The sequence below is a fragment of the Tamandua tetradactyla genome, chromosome 15 (assembly GCF_023851605.1).
Source record: "Tamandua tetradactyla isolate mTamTet1 chromosome 15, mTamTet1.pri, whole genome shotgun sequence".
NCBI lineage: Eukaryota > Metazoa > Chordata > Mammalia > Pilosa > Myrmecophagidae > Tamandua > Tamandua tetradactyla.
This window is the reverse complement of record NC_135341.1, coordinates 70,580,165-70,603,006: the sequence shown is the minus strand read 5'-3', so window position 1 is coordinate 70,603,006 and position 22,842 is coordinate 70,580,165. Positions and strand designations below refer to the sequence as shown.

At 36.1% G+C, this 22,842-nt stretch overlaps 1 protein-coding gene and 1 pseudogene across 1 annotated transcript in view; one reads left to right on the top strand and one right to left on the bottom strand.

The window, feature by feature from the left end:
• Positions 1 to 22,842, bottom strand: part of TBC1D5 (TBC1 domain family member 5) — a 741,161-nt gene that overhangs the window by 597,309 nt on the left and 121,010 nt on the right. The gene's annotated exons all lie outside the window — the stretch shown is intronic.
• Positions 14,918 to 18,547, top strand: LOC143656861 (uncharacterized protein C8orf34 pseudogene; annotated as a pseudogene).

Here is a 22,842-nt window from a genome sequence, read left to right as displayed (position 1 = left end):
CTGATGAAAATATAAAATGGTACAGCACTTTGTAAAACAGTATGACAGTTTCTTAAAAATTTAACATAAATTTTACCATCTGATTCAGCAATCCTATTCTTAGGTATCTACTTAGGAGAAATGAAAGCACAGATCCACACAAAGACTTGTAAACAAATGCTCTTAAGAGCATCATCATAATCCCAAACTGAAAACAAACTGTACATGCAATGGGCTAACAGTGAGTGGACTGACAAAACAGTATATGTATAGTGTTCGTATAGTAAAAATATATATCCATAAAATGTAATACTGTTCACCAATAAAAACAAACTATGGATACATGCTACAAAATGCATGAAGATCAAAAATATGATGAGCAAAAAACACTACATAAAAGAGATCAAATATCACACGACTTCATTTATGTGAAATTCTCAGATGAGTAAAGTACGAGTTTTTCCCAGATGAGTAAAGTACGAGTTTTTTTTTCTTTTTTATTTCCTTTTCTAGAATGACACAAATGTTCTAAAAAATGATCATGGTGATGAATATATAACTATATGATTATACTGTGAGCCACTGATTGTGTACTGTGAGTACACTGATTGTGTATAGAAAGTGTATGTGTGAAGATTTCACAACTAAAAAATTAAAAAAACAAAAAGCAAATGTGCATGAGGGATCAAATTGGGATGATGAAAACATTCTAAAACTGATTCATGGTGATGGTTACACAACTTCATAAATTCACAAAGAAAAACAACAATGAACTGTACACTTTTAAAAGATAAATTACCATGATAGGCAAAATATGCCTAAAACTTATTTTTTTAAAAAGGATACACATGCTGTAATTCAATTAATGTAAAATTTGACTATTTTTATATGTTTTTTATGACATATTAGTATAAAGGCATGAGCAGGAAAACTACACATCAAACTAAGGATAACAGTTGCTTCTTACGTAGAGGGAGAGGAAAGGGATAGAGTAGAACTTTAACAACACCTGTAATAGTTTTACTCCTTATAAAAAAATGAGAGATCAAATCAAGATGGGCATATAATGCCTTCTATTATTTTCAGTAATTCAGACTTCAAAAAGCCTGAAATGTTTCATGATAAATAAACCCAATTCCCCATCCCTGACCAAGAGTAATTTTTTTAGTGTAAATTTATGAAAGGAGAATTGTAGTGCAGTCCAAAGGTTTCCTATGGGAATTTTCAAAAATGGGTGTGGGGAAATGGAAATCAACTTTGTGATAAATTCAAATCTGTTTAAGTGTATTTAGAAGATTACTAAACAACTGCTAGCACATTTACCAACCAAAGAAAGTATGTCTCAATTTGGAGCTACATCAGATGCTAGGCATGAAGGAAAAGATGAAGAACTTTTGGTAAACATCCCAAACTCTCTATTTCAGCAAGAGCAAATAGGTTTTACTCAAATGAAAAAACCCAATTGACTTGTAATGGCTCTATGAAATTAAGAAAATTGTGAAACCACCTATTACCTATTGGCTAAGCAAGCAAGTATGCCATGACCTGATATTTGCAATGAATATAGAAAGGGAAATGGATATTTGCCATCCCTGCTCTAGCCCATTCTGCACTCAGCTCAGCCATCTCCCTAACCTCTGCAGAGAAAGTTACAAGAGAGAAAATACAATGGTGAGGTAACTCCCATGGAATAGAACACAAGAGAATGAGGTGTGGGAGTGAGGGTGAAAAACTGAGTCCACTACAATGACAATAAATCTTAAACCACACAACCAAAAGCATGTCTCCTGACCTTGAACTTAATACAGTTAGAATATTCTTACTAAATCACATGACATTTGGTGTAACTCAGACAGATAATCTCATCATTTTAAATCAACTGACGAAAAAATAAACCCAAACACTAAAAGTTAAGCAATTTTTAAAATATGATGGAGATAAAAAAGCAACAGTTTTCAAAGCATTCTTTGACAAGTAGTTACAGGACAGATCTCCGAGTCTGTATGAGCTACCATAATATCCTCTCATATTTTTACTTCTAGGTGTAAAACTATTGCTTTTTTTATCTTTTTGCTTTGTATATATATTATACTATACAATAAAAAAGTTAAAAAAAAATGATAGGGAAGCAAAACCATGAAGTTTTTCACTCTAATATAACCTAGAGAACCAAGATTGGTATTATGTATAAACTTCGAAACAAATATTTACATTAAAATTGTAAATTTTTATACTGTTAGCACTTCAAGCAAAAACTACCATCATACAAAGGGAATTTATACTATTACTATGAACCTAATGAATTGTAGAATTTCAAGTGAATATCTTATCTGGCCAAAATTTTCCACCCAAATTATCAATTTGCTCTTAAAATGGCTTCTTTTAGAATTTGGCTAACATGAAAGTTAGCTGTTAGCACTGGGAATGGAAATGCCGTGAAAAACAGCATTATAAAAGTTGGGAGCCAAAAGAAAAAATTACAATAATATTTAAAAGTAAAATCGTTCCTGTATCTTTTTTAGAAGTTAGCTATGGCTAAGAGATTTCAAACAGAGTCAGAGAGGTCATTCTGGAGGTTACTTGTATGCAGGCTTGAACAAGATACTGCAAACTGCCACAGTATGCTAAGCCCCAAACAACAGTATTCCTGAAAACTTTAAAGAATACTCCAGGTTCTATATAAGAGTCTATAAATGTTTAACCTAGTTATTTTTATTTTTTTCAGATACTTAAGGCCTCCAGATTGCTCCTATGCCAAATAAGCACTGAAATCCAGACATACCAGTCCTTCTGAGAACATTAACCAATTTCATATCTCTACCCGATAAAGTCAATACCCCTCCTCAGCACGAAGAATTTAAAATGGTCATTGCCCAGATATCCCCAAAGATAAAATGACTAAATGATGGGGAGGGGGTGTAACAGAGAAATTCAGATTTAACAAATAAGCATGACTACTAACTCACTATACAAGTATTTCTTTTTAATTACTACTGTATTAGAAGAGCTAGAAAGAAATACCAGAAATTGCTGAGATGCTATCCGGGTTGGTATGGACCTATTTTGGATGATGTATACTGTTTCACTGATCTTTATACCTACCTATCTCTGGCAATACTTCACTGTCTCAGTTACCTTAGCTTTACTGTATGTCCTTAAATCGGGTAGAATGCATTATTAGGGGTCAATGGGTATGGGTAAGGGGTATGGGATGGTTGGGGTTTTCTTTATTTCTTTTTATTTCTTTTTTCTAGAGTAATTCAAGTGTTATAAAAACGATCATAGGAATGAACACACAACCATGTGATGATATTGTGAACCAGTAATTCTCTACTTTGGATGGACTGTATGATACATGAATGTATCTCAATAAAATTACATTTGGGAGGGAAAAAAAAGTAGCCATGGAGAAAATGAAAATAAACAGGTGTTAGTCCCAAAGAATATTTATTGCTCATCTGATTCTATCACAGTCCAAGATAGAAAAAAGGAAACAGAAGTTTATCTTTAAAGCAAAAATCTAATACTCTTTTGTCAAATAGAAGGGAAATACTTTGAAATGAAATGTTTCTATTTAAAAAAAAAAAAACCTATGGAAGTTTCATTATTTCAATACCAAGAATTATATCTGTACCAAAATATTAAGCCCCTACCACATGAGATTACATTAAAGGAATACTCCAACTCCCACTAGTTGGTATTCTGCCAGGAGATACAGGAAGTACAAAAATTCTAGACCAACCTCTCCTCTGCATTAAAGAGCGATGATGTACGTATACTTTAATGTAATGCCTGAATACATGACAGTCTACATTAAGCAGATAATCAAAAAGTACTGGCAAAGTACCTTGAGGGATAGGAAAAAATTACGTAACTATTAAACTTTACCATCAGGGAAACCCCTGATACTGTGCCAAACATTAGGGAAACCCAAATCAATAGGTCAAGCCATTGATCTTGAGCTTGCTCTTGTGAACCATATGTATGTAGCAGAAAAGTTTAGTCACCGATAGGTATACTAACAGTTACCTCCAGAGGGCCTCTGTGTTGCTCAGATGCGGCTTTTCTCTCTCTAAGCCCAACTCTTCAAGTGAAACCACTGCCCTCCCCACTACGTGGGACATGACATCCAGGGATGAAAGCTCCCTGATGGTATGGAAGATAACCTCCAGGGATGAGCCTGGCCCTGGCACCATGGGATCAGCAATGCAATTCTGACCAAAACGGGGAGAAGTGTAACAAATAAGGTATCAGTGGCTGAGAGAATTTACAGAGAGTCAAGAGGCAACACTGGAGGTCACTCATAAGCATGCTTCAGCTAGACATTGCTACCTATCATAACTTGCCAAACCCCAGCCTAAACCATTCTCACTAATCCTAGAGAATACCTAGGGCACTATATAAGATTCTACAAAGGTTCCATGCACTAGGGTAACTCTCCAAAACCTACAACCTCCCCATGGGTCTCTGGACCAGATAAGGCCTAAAATGCAGAGGAGTCAGCCCTTCTAGAATATCAGCTAGTTCCATCCCCATATTCCATATTATTGACAGCCCCTTCCAACATGAAAAAGTTAGAAAGGGCATAGCCCAAATACCTCTAAATAGTGGGAGAAAGATTAAAGGTGATGGTGGAGTTATACAGTGAATGTCAGGTTTAACAAATGGGTATGACTGCCGAGTCATTATCCTATTATTTCTTTTAGACTCTGGAATGTCAGAGCAGCTTCAAGTAAAAACCTAAAATTGTGGAATTGTAATCCATACAATTCTGAAATCTGTTCTACAATGAATTGTTGCAATGTACTTTAAATTAATTGCTTTTATGTATACATGTTCTTTACAGAGAAGGAGAAGTATAACAGAGAAGATAGGATTAACAAATGAGCATGACTACTGAATAATTATATTGATATTTCTGTTGGTCTCCAATGTCTTGGTGCAGCTACAAGAAAAAAAAGCAAACAATCGTAGAACTACAACCCATTCCAAACTTTAAAATCTGTTCCATAACTACTCATTAAAATGTGCTTGGAACTTCATTTGCATTTTTGTACATACATTTCACATTTTAAAAAAGGCAAAAATAATTATAATAGGACTTCAGAAAGCTGGTTGAACATCGAGATCAGCCCTGCTCCTCAGAAAAATTAGAGAAGGGACGGGGGTGACTGAGACTGCAATTCAAGAGTGCAACAGACCTACGAGAGCCTTCTGCACCACATAGGGCAGCCCAAAGTTTCAGAGGTCAAGGAATTGAGAAGCAGAAATCTGGAGCCTAGTACAGAGGTGCTGAGCCCACAGGAGTGCATGGACGGGAGCCAAGGACTAAGAGCCCACAGGAGGTCATATATCTGGGAGTACTGTATAGTGACATTCCCAGAGCTGAAAAATATGACTGGGGGCCTGTGCCAAGGGTGGGTCTTGAAGTGCCATAAACTGACAGGATCCAAGGACTAAGAAGGAAGCCTGGTCACATTCCTTGAACACGCTGCCATCACCAGCACAGCCCCATGACCTGTCACTCACCCTACACCTCACACACACAAATACTGTCACCCACTCTCATTCTTCACTCTCCAAGTGCCACTGCCCCACCAGCCCCCAGTATACATACCTGCCCCACACCTCTACCCCAAGTACAGCCCAAACCACCTCTCCTACACCCCTCCTGAGCTTACCTCCCCCTCCCTGTTCCCTGAAGGCTCCTGCCAAAGCATATAAAGGCTACAGGTGCTAACCTCCATACTCAGGCTACTACTGTCCCCAGTCCATAATGTCACACAGCCTTACCCCTTGCATCAGCAGATGGCAAATGACATGAAAGAGACCAAGAAGAGGACAGAAGAGCAGAAAGAGGAATTTGAAAGAATAAACAGAAAAATAGCACACATCACAGAAATTAAAGACTCTGTTGACCAAATGAAAAACATACTAGGGGCATACAACACAAGATGGGAAGAGACAGAAGAAAGAACAAGTGATACAGAGGACAGGACACTGAAGACTCAAAACAGCAAATGTCAAAAAAAAATAGAAAACCTGAACGGGGACTCAGGGAAATGACCAACAAGACACAGCATACAAATATAAGAATCACTGATGTTCCAGAAGGAGAAGAGAGGTATAAAGGGCTTGGAAGAGTAACTGAGGATATAATGGGGGAAAACTTTCCAATCTTCATAAAGGACATACATATACAAGTCAAAGAAGCGCAACAAACTCTCCAAACAGAATTAATGCAAACAGGCCTTCCCCAAGGCACATACAAATCAGTCCGTCAAATACTGAAGAGACACAGAAAATCCTGAAAGAAGAGAGAGGATCCAAATAAACAAAATCAGAAATGAGAAGGGATGGTGTTACCACAGATCCTGAAGAAATACAATAAATTATAAGGATACTATGACCAACTATATGCCAACAAACTAGACAACGTAGATGAAATGGACAGATTCCTGGAGACACATAAACAAGCTACACTGACTCAGGAAGAAATAGAAGATCTCAACAAACAACAACAACTAAGGAGTTTCAATCGGTCATCAAAAATCTTCCTACAGTGAAAAGCCCAGGGCCAGATGGCTTCAAAGGGGAATTTTATCGAACATTCCAGAAAGAACTAACACCAATTCTGCTTAAACTTTTCCAAAAAATTGAGGAAAAAGAAGCTCTACCTATTTCATTTTATGAAGCTAATATCATTCTAATACTAAAACCAGGTAAAGATATTATAAGAAAGGAAAACTACAGGCCAATCTCCCTAATGAACACAGATGCAAAAATTCTCAATAAAATATTAGCAAATCAAATCCAACAGCATATTAAAAGAATTATACACTATGACCAAGTGTGATTTATAGCAGGAATGCAAGGATGGTTCAACTCAAGAAAATCAATTAATGTAATACAGCACATTAACAAATCCAAAGGGAAAATCACATGATCATCTCGACTGATGCTGAAAAAGCATTCGACAAAATCAGCATCCTTTTCTAATAAAAACGCTACGAAAGACAGGAATCAAAGATAACTACCTCAATATGATAAGGGGAATATATGAAAAACCGATAGCCAGCATAGTACTCAATGGAGAGAGACTGAAAGCTTTCTCCCTAAGATAGGTACAAGACAAGGATACTCACTGTCACCACTATTATTCAACATTGTGCTAGAAGTTCTAGCGAGAATAATCAGGAAGGACAGAAAGAAACGAAAAGCATTCAAATTAGAAAGGAAGAAATAAAACTCTCATTATTTGCAAATGATATAATACTGTGTTTGGAAGATCCTAAGAAACTTCCAGCAAAGTTGCTTGAGTTAATAAACAAATTTAGCAAGGTGGCAGGATATAAAATCAATGTGCAAAAATCAGTAACATTTCTATACACAAGCAATGACCTAGCTGAGGAGACAGTCAAGGAAAAAATTCCATTCGAAATAGCAACTAAAAGAATCAAATAATTAGGAATAAACTTAACTAGGAATGTAAAAGACGTGTACACAGAAAACTCATAACACTGTTAAAAGAAATCAAAGGAGATCAAAATAGGTGGAAAGATATTTCCTGCTCATGGAGAGGAAGGCTAAATATAGACGTCAATTCACCCTGAACTGATCTACAGATTCAAAAACACACTAACAATCAAAATTCCAACAACCTACTTTGAAGATTCGGAAAAGCTAACTACCAAATTCACATGGAAGGGAAAGGAACCCCAAACTGCTAAAGGTATCCTAAAAAAGAAGAACAAAGTGGGAGGATTAACACTCCCTGACTTTAAAACCTATTATAAAGCCACAGTGGTCAAAACAGCATGGTACTAGCACAAAGACAGAAACACTGACCAATGGAATTGAATCAAGAGTGCAGAAATAGACCACTAAATCTATGGTCAACTGATTTTTGACAAGGCACCAAATCCTCTGAACTGGGACAAAATAGTCTTTTCAATAACTGGGCATGGAAGAACTGGATATCAATAGCCAAAAGAATGAAAGAGGACCCCTATCTCACGCCCTACACAAAAACGAACACAAATTGATTCAAATACCGAAATATAAGAACTAGTACCATAAAGTTTCTAGAAGAAAATGTAGGGAAACATCTTCAAGACCTAGTAATGTAGCTTCCTAAACTTTATATCCAAAGCACAAGCAACAAAAGAAAATACAGATAAATAGAAACTATTTAAAATCAAATGCTTCTGCTCCTCAAAAGACTTAAGTCAGAAAGGTGAAGTAGCAGTCAACTCAATGAGAGAAAATATTTGGAAATCACTTATCAGACAAAGATTTGATTTCCTGTATATACAAAGAAATCATACAATGCAACAACAAAAGAACAAACAACCCAATTATAAAATGGGCTAAAGATATGAATAGGCATTTTTCTGAAGAGCACATACAGATGGCTCAAAAGCACATGAAGAGATGCTCATTTTCATTGGCTATTAAGGGAAATGCAGATCAAGACTCACATCTATAAGAATGGCTGCTATTAGACAAACAGGAAACTATAAATGTTGGAAAAGATGTGGAGAAACTGGGACACTTGATGCACTGCTGTTGGGAATGCATAATGGTGCAACCGCTGTAGAAAACTGTTTGACAGTTCTTTAGGAAAGTAATATCGAGTTGTCCTACGACCCAGCAATAGCACTACTTGGTATATACCCAGAAGAGCTGAAAGCACTGACACAAACAGACATTTCACACTGATGTTCATAACAGCATTATTCCCAATCACCAAAAGATGGAAACAAACCAAATACCCATTGACAGACGAAAAGATCAGCAAAATGTGGTATATACATATGACAGAATATTATGCCGCAGTAAGACAAAATGACGTCTTGAAGCATGTAACAAGATGGATGAGCCTTGGGGACATAACGAGACAGACACAAAAAAAAGTATAGATATTGCATGATCCCACTTTTACTAGAGATGGCTGAACCATTAGCTAATGAGGGTGAACTCCAATGTAAGGGAATAGACAGGCACGCAGGTGATTCTCTAGTGGGTCTGGAAGTAATATTATCACATTGGAGAGGAACAAAATTAAAAGGAGTTGTATAGACCTACGTGTCACACTGATTCACACTAGAAATATAAATTAGTTCTCACAAGAATTACTTCAAAGATTCTTGTATAAACAGTGTTTACCTCCAGGGTACAGGGGGAAAACTGCTATTGCACGCTATGGGTTATATTCAAAAGGAAAACATCAGCACTACCACAGCAACAGCAGAGGTAAATAATGAGGTGAGGGGCAAGAGTTAAGAGGAGGTTTATTTCCTATTTGGTGAGCATGTGTTTACTGGTTTTCTTTCTCTTGGGAACAATGAAATTATCTAAAATTGAGAATGCTGATGGACTATGAACTTAGGACCTTCTATATGATGCCCAGTGAATGCAGGTGGCTGAAGGATGCACAGACAGAGAAGTAGACTGGCGAACAATGGTGTATACTTATGAACAAAGGTTGTGCTGCTATAAAAAGGAACAAAGTCGTGAGGCAACGATGTGAATGAACATGTGGGACATTTGCTGAAACCATTAAGCCACAGAGAAAAGAACAACAATGTATGGTCGGGCCTAGACTGTAAGCTTTCAGAGCGCACACATTAAGTCTGGAGTTGTGATTATTACTTATGGATTTCGAGAGGCTCTTTATATATATATATATATAATTTATATATATATATATATAAAACCTGATATTTAGACGTAAGAACAAAGTCACTCAGGTTGGGGTTAAAGTAATTCAGAACACAAGGCTAAGGAAGATAGTGTCTATATTTTAGAACCACACATACTCTTTGAGACCAAAGAAGAAAGATTTATTTGGTCTGGAACTGAAATTTTCTGTAGCACATAATCTAACTCAACCTATCTGTATAGCTCATTTGAACAACTGAAACACAGGGAGTCCAGAATAAGAAAGAGGCCCTTTAATCCTGTATAGATTATTGTAATGCCTGGATACATCCTAGGGTACATTAAGCAGACAATCAAAAAGTATTAGCAAAGTTTCTTGAGGGATGGGAGAAAGAATATTAAACTATTAAACCTTACCATCAGGAAATCCCTTGATACTGTGTCAGACTTTAGGGATACCCAAATCAATAGGCCATGCCCTCGATCCTGAGGCTTACTCTTGTGAAGCTTAAGTAGGTAGCAAAGAAGCTTAGACTACCTATAAGCATGCCTACAAGTTACTTCTGGAGGACCTCTATTGTTGCTCAGATGTGGTCTCACTCTCTCTAAGCCCAACTCTGTAAGTGAAATCATTGCCCTCTCTGCTAAGTGGGACATGACATCCAGGGATAAGAGTCTGCCTGGAGATGTGGGACATGACTCCCAGGAATGAATTCAGCCCTGGCACCATGAGATGAATAACTCCATTCTGACCAAAAGGGGGAAAAGAAGTGTAAGTAATAAAGTGTCAGTGGCAGAGAGATTTCAAATAGACTTGAGAGGCTACTCTGGAGGTTGCATTTATGCAAGCTTCAGTAAGACTTTGCTACCTATCATAACCTGCCAAACCAGGACCATTCCAGCCAATCCTAAAGAATACTAGGGAAATATATAAAATTCCACAAGGGTTCCATGCACTAGAATAATTTTGCAGAAACCTGCCACCTCCAGATGGGTCCCTGTTTCAGATAAGTCCTGAAACTGAAAGGACCCATCCTCTCCAGAACATCAGACAGTTTCATCTCCCTACCTCATATTTGTGATAGACATTTCCAATATGAAAAATTTAGAATGGCCATAGGCCAAACACTCCTAAAGAGAGTGATGGAAAGATCAAAGGTGATAGTGGAATTATACAGTGAAGACAGGATTTAACAAATAAATATGAATGCTGAATCATTAAATTGACATTTCTTTTAGTCTCTGGTATCTTAGAGCAGCTAAAAGTAAAAACCTAAAATTGTGGAATTGTAACCCATGTCAAACTCTGAAATATGTTCTACAACTAATTGTGGTGCTGCACTTTGAAATTTATTGCTTTTTTGTCTATATGTTATTTTTCTCAAAAACAAAAAAAAAAAAACAAAGGAAAAAAAGTTGATTGTGATGACAAAAAAAGTATTTAATCCTTCTAGCCGTCTATATTCCAGAGCAGCTTAAAGGAAAAACCTGAGAGGACCATATGGTAGCCCATGATAAACTCTGGTATCTGTCCTGCAACTACCTGTTGAAGAATGCTTTAAAAAATCATTGCTTTTTTATTTCTTTGTTTTGTATATATGCTATATCATACAATAAAAATTTTTAAAAATATAGCCGTGCGATGGTGGCTCAGCAGGCAGAATTCTCTCCTGCCAGGCTGGGGACCCGGGTTCGATTCCCAGTGCTGGCCCATGCAAAACAAACAAACAAAAAATTTTAAAATAATAATAATACAAATTTGCATATATTCTTTAAAAAAAAGATCAATGATGTAATCCTGCACCCACACTTTACCTCTCCTATGCTTTCCTTGCATCTACTTACTTGTTTTGACCATTATTAAAAGTTAGAAAGAAAAAAAAAGTTAGAGGTACTATAACTTTTAGATGGGTTCCTAGGCCAGATAAGTCCTGAAATTCGGGGGGGGGGGGGGGGGGGGGGGGGGCAGTCTTTCCAAGAACATCAACAAGTTGTCCATCCCCCTATCCCATATTATCGACACCCTTTTCCAACATGAAAAAGTTAGAATGGGCAGAGCCTGAATATCCCTAAAGACTGGGATAAGAATCAGAGGAAAAGGTGGAGTTCTAACAGAGAAGATAAGATATCACAAATTATGGCTGCTGAATCATTATACTGATATTTCTTTTAGTCTCCAGTGTCTTGGAATAGCTAGAAGGAAAAACTTAAAATTGTGGAACAGTAACCCATACCGCAATTTAAAATCGGTTGTATAACTACTTGTTAAAATGCATTTGGAAATTTAATGCTTTTTTTTTTGTATATATGTTATCTTTCACAATAAAAAAAAAAAGTAAAAATAGGGGCAGGCCACAGTGGCTCAGCAGGAAGAGTTGTCAACTGCCATGCCAGCAACCCGGGTTCATTTCCAGGTGCCTGCCCCCACACATAAAAAAGTTAAAATAAAAAAGAAATCTGTTCTATAACTACTTGTTGCAGCCTACTTTGAAATCTTAGAAGTAAGCATGTAAATGAAATTCTCATATGCTAACAGCATACTTTATGCAGATGTGGGATATTTTTTAAAATCCACCTAGAAACAGAGTTAATATGCTTACCACTGAGGTATTCTTGAGTGTGTTTTTATTTTTCAAGACACCAGGGATCCTATGAATGAACAAATTACTTTTGAAATTGGAAAATCATACCCTTGGGTCAAATAAAGTCCTATTATACCAAAAAAATTATTCACAAAAATTATATACAGTACACTCTGTGCATCAGTTGATGGTGGCTTTTGGTTTCAAGCATGGAGTAAACAAAGTGGTTAAGTGCATGAACTCCAGCCAAAAAGCCTGCATTTGAATCTGGGATATAGGATTTGTGGAGAAAAATCTTAACCTCTCTGAGCTTCAGCTACTTCATCTGTAAAGTGGAGACTGGACTCATAAGGCAGTTGAGAAGATTAAATGAGATAACCTGCATAAAGCGCTTAGAACAGTGCCTAATACTTAGTAAGTGTTCATTCAGTATTGATTGCTACCTCCCACCAATGCCACTGCTACCACTGCTGACTCCTACTCCTCCTAATACTTTTATATTCTTCTCTTCTCTTTCCAATGTAATAAGGCCACCTATGCAAGATTTCTTGGCATCTGTTTCCCAGCATTTTTTCCCCTTACACAGTTTGCTGGAATATTTTATTTGTGGCTGGCTCTGACTTTATGTTAATTGTGCTTTTTGTTTCCTGCAAAAATGCAGCGCCTTACTATTGCTGTATTTAGAATTGTAAATTTCAAAATCTATAAATAAAAAGTTAAAATAAATAATTTTACAGGAAGCTAGTCCTGATTATAAATGCAGACTAATGACTTTTTTCCTCTACACAAAAAGAATAAAATTAAATGATTTGAAATAGCCCAGAATCTGGTGCTTACAAATACCATTATGAAGAATAGTATTGCTTATTTTTATTTGTTCACAATTAGGTATTATTAGTTATTAAATAATACTTGAATGAGTTAGTTTTTACAGATTTTGAGTTTGTGACAAACGCTATAAAACAGCATCCATTTGATTATGTTTTAACATTTAAACATTTTTAAAGTTCTATTGTTCTAGTACTTCAGCTCACAAACCCTTTCAAAAGTAATATTCTCATTGAATCAGGCCTAATTACCCAAGTGTAAACACTATATTCCAGGTAGGATACTCAGCAGCACACCCTCAGGAATACCATTCACAGTGGATTTCATATGAGGCAATGTATACAGTCAGGCAACCTGCCCTGATGCTGGGTGCTGCCACATATATTATTACATTTCACTCAGTTAATGTAATTCTCACAAGACAGAGAATTATTCTCACCCTCAATATTTTATAGATAAATATAGAAATAATATGGATAAATATGGAAAATAGAGGTTCAGAAAGACAAAATGACTTGCTCAGATCACAAAGATTCTTATCAAGCAGAGCCTGATTCAACTGCCATGGACTTTTCAATTTGCCCCACATTTTAAAGCAAAATAAATGCATGCTTATCTTCTAACATTAAAACCACATATTTCCTAATACATAAAGACTGAAATTTTCATAGAAAATAAAAATCACAAATATTCTCTTCTACCAAGTACTAATGATTCCTTTAGCCTCAATAAAAACCGCAAAATATTAATGAGACTTTGGTCAGACTTTGGGCAATTTTAGTTTCCTATAACTATTCTACAGTCACTTATAAGTGGGGAAAAAAAACTCTCCCACCAATTCATCAACTGCATGTGATTACTTCAGAGGGTTTTAAGCAGGCTATCCATACCTTCTATATAAAAGAAATACATTACCTTTAGTAAATGACTTTGAAAGGAGCAATAGCTAGGATAAACAATAAGTAATGATGGAGAGAAGGGGAATTATTTATTAAACTAGTAAAAATATGTCATTTTTAAAGTATATCTTTGTGTCAGAGGGTTGATGAGGTCTATAAAACAAAACAATTATTCACGTAACAACATGAAATTAGTTATTTTAAAAATAAATGAAAGTTATTCACTTCAATATGTATATTCCAGTAAATATATTCATGTACATTACTCCAAAGAGTTGGTATGTTTCAAGCTGGCTAATGAAACAAACTGGTCATACCATTAAATGTTCTATGATGCAAAATACACTAATAATTGTATTTTGGAAATATTTTATGACTAGAATACATTTTTATCTGATTACTAGGAATTATATCCCAGAAACATAAGGACTCTTCTTTTACTCTATATTCTCCCTCAAATGTAACTTAGGCAAAGCAACTGGCAACTCTCTACAGAACTTTCGTCCATAACTACAGTACAACGCTCAAAACAATAACATTTACATTAGTATAATATTACTAACTTAAATGCAGACCTGAGTCAAATTTCACCAGCTGTTCCACCAATGTTTTTTTTCTATTCCAGGATCCTTTTCCCTACCCCACAATAAAAGTTTTAAAAAATATTGCATTTACTTGACAAATTTCCTGTGTCTCCACCAATCTATTATAATTCTTTGTATTTCAGTAAGAGTACTAGACAGTTATTATGTATAATGTTTCTCAATTTGGGTTTGTCTAATGTTTTCTCATTGGATTGAGATTATATTTTTGGTAAGAATATCATATAAGTGATGCAATGCCTTTCTCAGTGGATCGCATACTATTAGATGCTAATGTGTCTTATTACTGATATTAACTTCAATTACTTGCTGTCTGCCAGGTTTCTCCTCTTTCTTATTTTTCCCTTTGTAATTATTAAATATCATGGGGGAAGATACTTTAAGACTACGCAAGTACTGTTTTTCCTCAAACTTCACCCTATTTTTATGGCATTCATCAATGGATTTTGCCTACAATTATAATTGTAGTGTTTGCCTAACAGAAATTTTCCACTTCCCTCATTTCTTCTACATTTATTAACTGTAATTCAGAAGAACGGTTTTTAAAATAGATCAAATATCTATGATTTATTTTAAAATAGATAAAATATCAAATATCTATTTTATAGTACCAATAAATTATCAAAAAGCTAAAGTAAAACCAAACAAAAAATGTACTGGATTACAGCACTTCATCTTGAGCTACAACGACCTTAACTCTGAATCAGATGTCTAGCAGTTCTTTTTTGAAGGATTTTTGTTTAAGTTGCTAATGACATCTGTCAACAGCTGGAGTGTTTTGTTTTATATAATTGTAGCCTCACGTTTTCATGCAAGTAATGCAACACAATGCCTATTTAAGTTTTCCAAATAAATAGACTTGAGCAACCTATTTTAAAGTAGCTAATACCACCTCTCACTTGAAGCCAAGGGGTATGCATTTCTCAGGAGCCAAAACAACAAAGACAACAAATAACCTGCCCTGCAAATTTAATCTTACTACTCAACCTGAAACCACATGAGCATAAAATTATACTAGCAAGACGAGATGTCCTAGAATGCTGAACTCCAGAGCTCTGTTTTTCAAGATTCTATTATTCCTAGGACAAGATGAGGGCCTGCAAACATGAAACATAACATTAAGTTATTCACTTATTTTCACAAAAGAAAAATCCGTCAATCTAATGTTAAAAGACTTAAGCTTATTTCTAAAGGTTTCAAGAAAATGCCTTATTTACCACAACTTTATTTTCCTTTTTGGTTCACTAAATACTGCAGTCTTACATCAAGTTCAAACAGTGTGAACCAATTACATTATAAGAGAAGTCCTACCTCTTAATTTTTAAAGGTATCCAGAATACACAACTGTCTTAATAACCTGGATACACTATTGTTTATACTCAAATATATCTGAACCATAAGCAAAACCATTTTAGTCTAATCTCATTCTTCTGATATTCAATTTGCAACTAGCACAGTATCAGGCACAAAAAAGATACTCAAAAAATATGTGTGATGAGTAACTGATTAAAGAATAATACATACACAATTTATTTTGACATATTTCCATAATTTCTTATGGACTACTCCCACTGTAGGCTAGAAGTTCAAATATATCTTTTCTTCTGCACATTCAAAATCTATACATTTAAGTTATTTCTTACGGCATTAAAATGACTTAGAACATAATCTAAGTGATATGGAAATAAACTGTTGGAGTTTATCACCCCAAAACTATAATACTTTTGTAAAGAACATTAAGTCATTTTTAAAAGTGATTTATTTTCATAATGGACATTTGGATGATAAAAATAGATGAGAAAACAAGAAATCCTACTCATATTTCTGATCTTACAAAGTATTGTCATAATGAGTCCTAGAAATTTTTACAGGATTATGGTTGTAGGATTTACAATAACGTCATTTTTGCTTGCAAACCTTGATTTATTAAACAACTACTCTTGGTCTTAATCATGGCCATGAGCAAGAGTTTATGTAAGAGCCTTAACTATTAAATAAGGTTACTTGTAAGTTGTAGTGGTCATTTTCTGACAGTTGCATAGAGAACTTACAATGTACCTAATTTTTATTTCCATGTTCTCTGAAAATAAAAATTACTTTAATACAAAATACTGCTAGCCTCTGCTTTAAGACATTACTTATTACTGAAAAGATATTTTAGAGTAGACGGCAAAGAAAGAAAGTGGTGTGCAATGGTAAATCTATGTTTAGGAAAGAAAAGCACAGCAAACAGCTTCATATTTTCTCAGATTCCACATGACCAGAGGATAATTCTAACCAGCAGGGGGAGATACAGAGGAGAGTAGTAAGACGAACAGGCTACAGGCAAGAAATGCAGTTATAATTATAGCTGGGAACACGGAACTTGTTAAAGGAAGTCTACTGTATAATTATATTTGAAAATTTAGCAAGATGCCCAGAGGCTGACTCGCAGCTGTCAGGAACTGGTAGCTCTACTTCTGTTCATGCAGAGACCATTTCAGTAACTAAATCCACCATCCAGACGTTACTAGAACTGACATTTAGAGTAAAGGGACAGATCTTTGCATGAGACTTTTTTTTTCTATACTAGATGAAGGCATCCATTTCAACAAAGTAACTCTCTCCACTTCCCTTTCAGACTTAGCACTTCTCTCTCTATCCTCTCTACCTCAGAGAACCCAAGCATTCTCAAAATGAAGCTATTACCTAAATGCAAATCTCTTCCCTGAATTCTAATTAAATCACGAAATAATTCAAGCACTATACCTAATTCCAAATTCTGCTTGATTAAAACAAAATTCATATTCCACTACCTTCATATTGTCTCCAAACTGTCTTTCCCTTTCCCTCATGACTTCCCTATTTTATCCAATGGCACCAAGCAGTCTCTCATTTAAACTTGGAAACTAGAGTTTTACCCTTTATTCTTTCCCCTTCCTGACCTTGGCACCTTGTATTAATTCAAGGTGTTTAATTCTATTTGTTTTTCCTTAAAATATACCAGACACTCATTACTTTCAATGCATTCTCACTTTCACCTGAAAAGCATAAAACTACAATTGCTTCAAAGGTTTCCATGACAATGGTCTCCCTACTACAACCACACCATATTACTGGTGAAGATTCAAGATGCTTATTTCTGTTCAAAAAGTTCAACAGAATAACTTGTGAACTGCAGCCCTTCCAAGGCCTCTTCCGCAAGCAAGCCCCATCCAACTCTCCAAGCATCTCATCAGGAAGCCCGGATCCAGGCTTACCTGGAGAAGAACAAGATTGGTCCTCTGTTTGAGGAATTAATGACCAAGTTAATAACTGAGATTTCTGACCAGTCAATCCTATTTCTCACTGACCATGTTCAGTCTAGACAAAGAAGCTGTGGACAACTTCAAAGAATTTTATCTGGATTTGCAGCTCTCTGGGCAGAAAGTGAAACATCAGAACATAAAGGACCAAGAAGGGGTTTCAGAAATTATAAATAACCCTGGCAACTAAATGCAAAGAAGCATAAAAACTCGAAAAGTGACCTTACTGTGTCTAATATTTCTCCACCTTCACCAGAATCCAAATCATGTATCATAATTTCAGATCAACTAGATAAGGAAACAGTGGTTTTTAAATCATCTCTCCTGAGACCTCGTGTGACTTAATGGATTGGTCGAGAAGAAAATAATGCTGATCCACTAGCTGCTGAAATGTTACAGCCCTCATTCCAAAAAATAAAAATGAACAATGGGAAAGTGAAGATGGTAACTCTAGTCCTGTGGGAAGCTTAAAGATAGACCCCAAGACTAAAGGATTAAAACAGCAGCAACAACAACATAAGAAACTTCTAGCAGCAATGCTCTCTTAAGATTCTTTTGAATCCATCCACAATTCTACTCCATGCGTAACAGAAGAAGATATTGACAATGAAGATGATGCAATGGAATTGCTGGCTTTCTCAGAATTGATAATGAGGCAAATATCTAAAAATCATATTCCAGAGATATTAAAAAAGGAAGAAAAAACTTAATTTGCTAGAGGAACTCACTGCCTTAAGGTTACCCTTCGACAAATTCTTTTTTATTGTGACCAACTTCTATAAAGTAAACATTTACTCAAAAAAAAAAAAAAAAAGTTCATCAATCCCTTGAAGACTAAAGAATAAAATTCAAAGCTACTTGTCCAGCATTTGGGCTCACAGAAGACAGGGTAGGGTCTTCAAGACCAGATCTGCCTACTAATATCCAGACGTGTTTGCCTAAAACCCTCCTAGATATGTTGAACTGGATTTTTCCTAGGCCTCTGAACCACAATTACACTGGATTATTTACAACCTACCCAAAAACCTGCTTTTAATCTTTGAACAGCACCTCACATCACTCCTGCCCTAAATCCAATCAATTGCTGAGGCCTGTTCCTGACCATCATGACTACTGGCCTCAAATTCTCACCAAGTCTCCTATTATTACTCTCTTCCAATCCATTCATCCTCTGCAACCCAAACTCTTTCTAAAATGCTAATCTGATCACATTTTAAAAAACACTTAAGTGGCATCCATGATCCCTCAGGACAGTGTTTAAACTCTTTAGCCTGCTGACAGAGCTCACATGTTATATAGCTTCTAAAAGTAAAAAGACGGAGAGAAAAAGAACATCACTCATCACTCCTGTCTCAAATACAGAACAAACTAGCTTCAGTTTCCCAAACACAAACCTTTTCACATTCAGTTTCTTCTGTCTGGAACTCTCTTCCAGAAAGTTCATTCATTTATTTGACAAATAAACATAATGAATGCCTATCATGTGCTAAGCACGTTTTCAGAGCCAGGTATTCCACAGAAAATAAAACTATGTTACCAATCTCATGAATTCACATTCTAAAAAGGGTGGTAAAGAGATAATAAACAAACAAAAATAATATACACTAAGAAACGACATTAAGTGCCTCAGAGGAAAATAAAGCAAGAAAAGAGAACTAAAGAACGGTGGAATTTGAGGAAGGTAGGAAGATTAAGGTTTTTATAAGGTGTTCAAAGAAGGCCTCTCTGACAAGATGACATTTAAGTAGAGACCAGACACGAAGCAAGTAAGGGAGAAAGCCCTATGGATATCTGGGGCAACAGGTTTCCCAACAGAGAAAAGAGAAAATACAAAAACTTTGGGGCGGGGGTGGGAGGGTGTTAGGGGCAGGGACAGCTTGCCATGTTTGAGGAACATCACTGATACTATTGTGACTAAAGTGGAGGGACGAAGAGAGAGAATGGCTACAGAAGAGATTAGAAAACAGTCAGATCATGTATGACCTTTAAACCGATTTTAAGGTTTATAGATATTACTGAGAAAAAAGGGATGCTAATGGAATTTTTGAGTAGCATGAAACAACATTAATTGTAAAAGAATCACTTAAGTGTTTGTAGAGAACGAAGCTATTGCAGGAGAGAGGTAGACTGATGCAAAGGGAGAAGCAGGAAGATCAGCTACAAAGTCCAGGTAGGAGATGATGTTGGCTTGGGAAAGAGTGAAGATGGTGAAAAACGACTGGATTCTGGTATTGATAATGAATATCTATGCCTATGATGAAAAAGGTATCTTTTAATTAATTTATAAGTCCATGTTGCTCACTAGACTATGAATTCCCTGAGGGTCAAACTCTTCATTCTTATTTCCCCAGCACTCAACATGCTGCTTAACATATATGTAGCTGTATTTAACTGAAATTCAAATTTTGCTTCAAAACCTAAGAAATAATTGCATTACAAGACTTAATTTCTATTGGTAAGCCTACACTGTGACGAATAAAATGTGGATTCATGAGTGAACTGTTACATACTGAACTGCATTAAACACATGCTTGTGAAAAAGTTTTGTCTTATTAAATCTGTTCTGGTTTGCTAGCTGCCGGAATGCATCACACCAGAGACGGATTGGCTTTTAATAAAAGGGGATTTATTTTGTTGGTTCTTCAGAGGAAAGGCAGCTAACTTTCCACTGAGGTTCTTTCTTACGTGGAAGGCACAAGGTGGTCTCTGCTGGTCTTCTCTCTGGGCCCCTGGGTTTCAACAACTTTCCCCGGGGTAATTTCTTTCGCCATTTCCAAGGGCCCGGGCTGAGCTGCAAGTGCTGAGATGAGGAATGCCAAGCTGCTAGGCAGTGCTATATTGCGATCTCTCATTTAAGCACCAGCCAATTAAGTCAAACGTCACTCATTGCAGCAGACACGCCCCCTAGCCGACTGCCGATGTAATTGGCAACAGATGAGGTTCACATACCGTTGGCTTATGTCTGCAGCAACAAGATTAGGTATGCTCACCTGGCCAAGTTGACAACTGAATCTAACTAACACAACAATTATTAACGAACTAAAAACAGAAAGTGAGATCTATAGCTCAAAATATATATATATTTGTCTTATGGTCCTTCCCAGTGCTGGTTTAATTGCAAATTCTATGTGGCTTTCTATTTGCCTGAGAAAGTAAACTACTTTTAATAAAAAGAGATCCTCTTTGGTTAGAATGTGCTAGGAATCTCTTCACTCATGTTATTTTTTGGCTTCCAAGGTATGTAACACAGTGTGCATGCAAACAAGAGTCAACCCATTTCAACCATAATCTTTATCCTCCTACAAATATCTGTTATACATGTCTTTCAGGGAATGATTGGATTAAAAGAGCCAACTGTTGATAAATTTGTACTTGTAATTAATAAAATGACATTCAGAAATGTAGACAGCAAAACTGATTTTAAAAAACAAATGACCTCAGAATAAGAAAGAGGTCCTTAGAATAAGAAAGAGGTCCTTTAGTCCTATATAGATTATTGTAAGGCTTGGAAACATCCTAGAGTAAATTAACCAGATAATCAAAAAGTATGGGCAAAGTCCCCTGAGGGAAGGGAAAAAGAATATGAAACTATTAAACCTTACCATCAGGGAATCCCCTGATACTATGTCAAACTTTAGGGACACCCAAACCAATAGGCCATGCCCTCAATCATGAGGCTTACTCTTGTGACACTTATGTAGGTAGCAGAGAAGCTTAGACTACCTATAAATATGCCTAAGAGTTACTTCTGGAGGACCTTTGTTGTTGCTCAGATGTGGCCTCAGCCTCTCTAAGCTAAACTCTGCAAGTGAAATCATTGCCCTCCCCCCAACATGGGATATGATATCCAGGGGTAAAAGTCTCCCTGGCAACGTGGGGGAGGAAATCCAGGGATGAATCCAGACCCGGCACCATGGGATCAGCAGTCCATCCCGACAAAAAGGGGGAAAAGAAGTGTAACTAATAAAGTGTTAGTGGCAGAGAGAGTTCAAATAGAGTTGAGAGGCTACTCTGGAGGTGGCTGTTACGCAAGTTTCAGGTAGACCTTACTACCTATCATAACCTGCCAATCCCCAACTAGGACTATTCCAGCCAATCCTAAAGAAAACCTAGGGCAAGATTAAGATTCCACAAGGGTTCCATTCACTAGAGTAACTTTCCAGAAACCTACAACCTCCAGATGGGTCCCTAGTCCAGATAAGTTCTGAGACCTAGCCCAGCCTCTCCAGAACATCAGCTAATTCCATCTTCCTACCCCATATTAGTGACAGACCCTTCCAATATCAAAAATTTAGAATTACCATAGTCCAAACAACCCTAAAGAGAGGCATGGAAAGATCAAATATGATGGTGTAGTTGTACAGAGAAGATAGGATTTAACAAATGAAAATGAATGCTGAATCATTAAATTGACATCTCTTTTCATCTCCAGTATTTTAGAGCAGCTAGAAGTAAAAACTTAAAATTGTGAAATTGTAAGCCATGTCAAAGTCTGAAATATGTTCTACAACTAATTATGGTGCAAGCTTTGAAATTTATAGTTTTTGTATTTATGTTATTTTTCGGGGAAAAAGTCAATCATGATGATAAAAAAGATATTTAAGTTCTCTAGCCTCCTATATTTGGGAGCAGCGAGAAGGAAAAATATGAGAGGATGGTGTGGTAGGTAGCCCATGACAAACTCTGGGATCTGTCCTGTAACTACTTTTTGAAAGTGCTTTGAAAACTACTGCTTTTTTATTTCTTTGCTTGGTATATATGTTATACTATACAGTAAAAAAAGTTTTAAAAAAAAAGATCACCTCAAATTCTATAGAAATTCAGTTCTTAGATCATAGATAGCATTCTCTACTGAGTTCCTCTGTAGTTAAGAAAGCAGACCTAACTTTACTACCTATGCTAAAATGATTTGTATGGTTTCAATATAAAATTTCTACATTAAATTGAAATTTTTTAAAGTATTACTGATCTGCTGAACCCCTGGGTTACAGCAGTCCTGGAATTA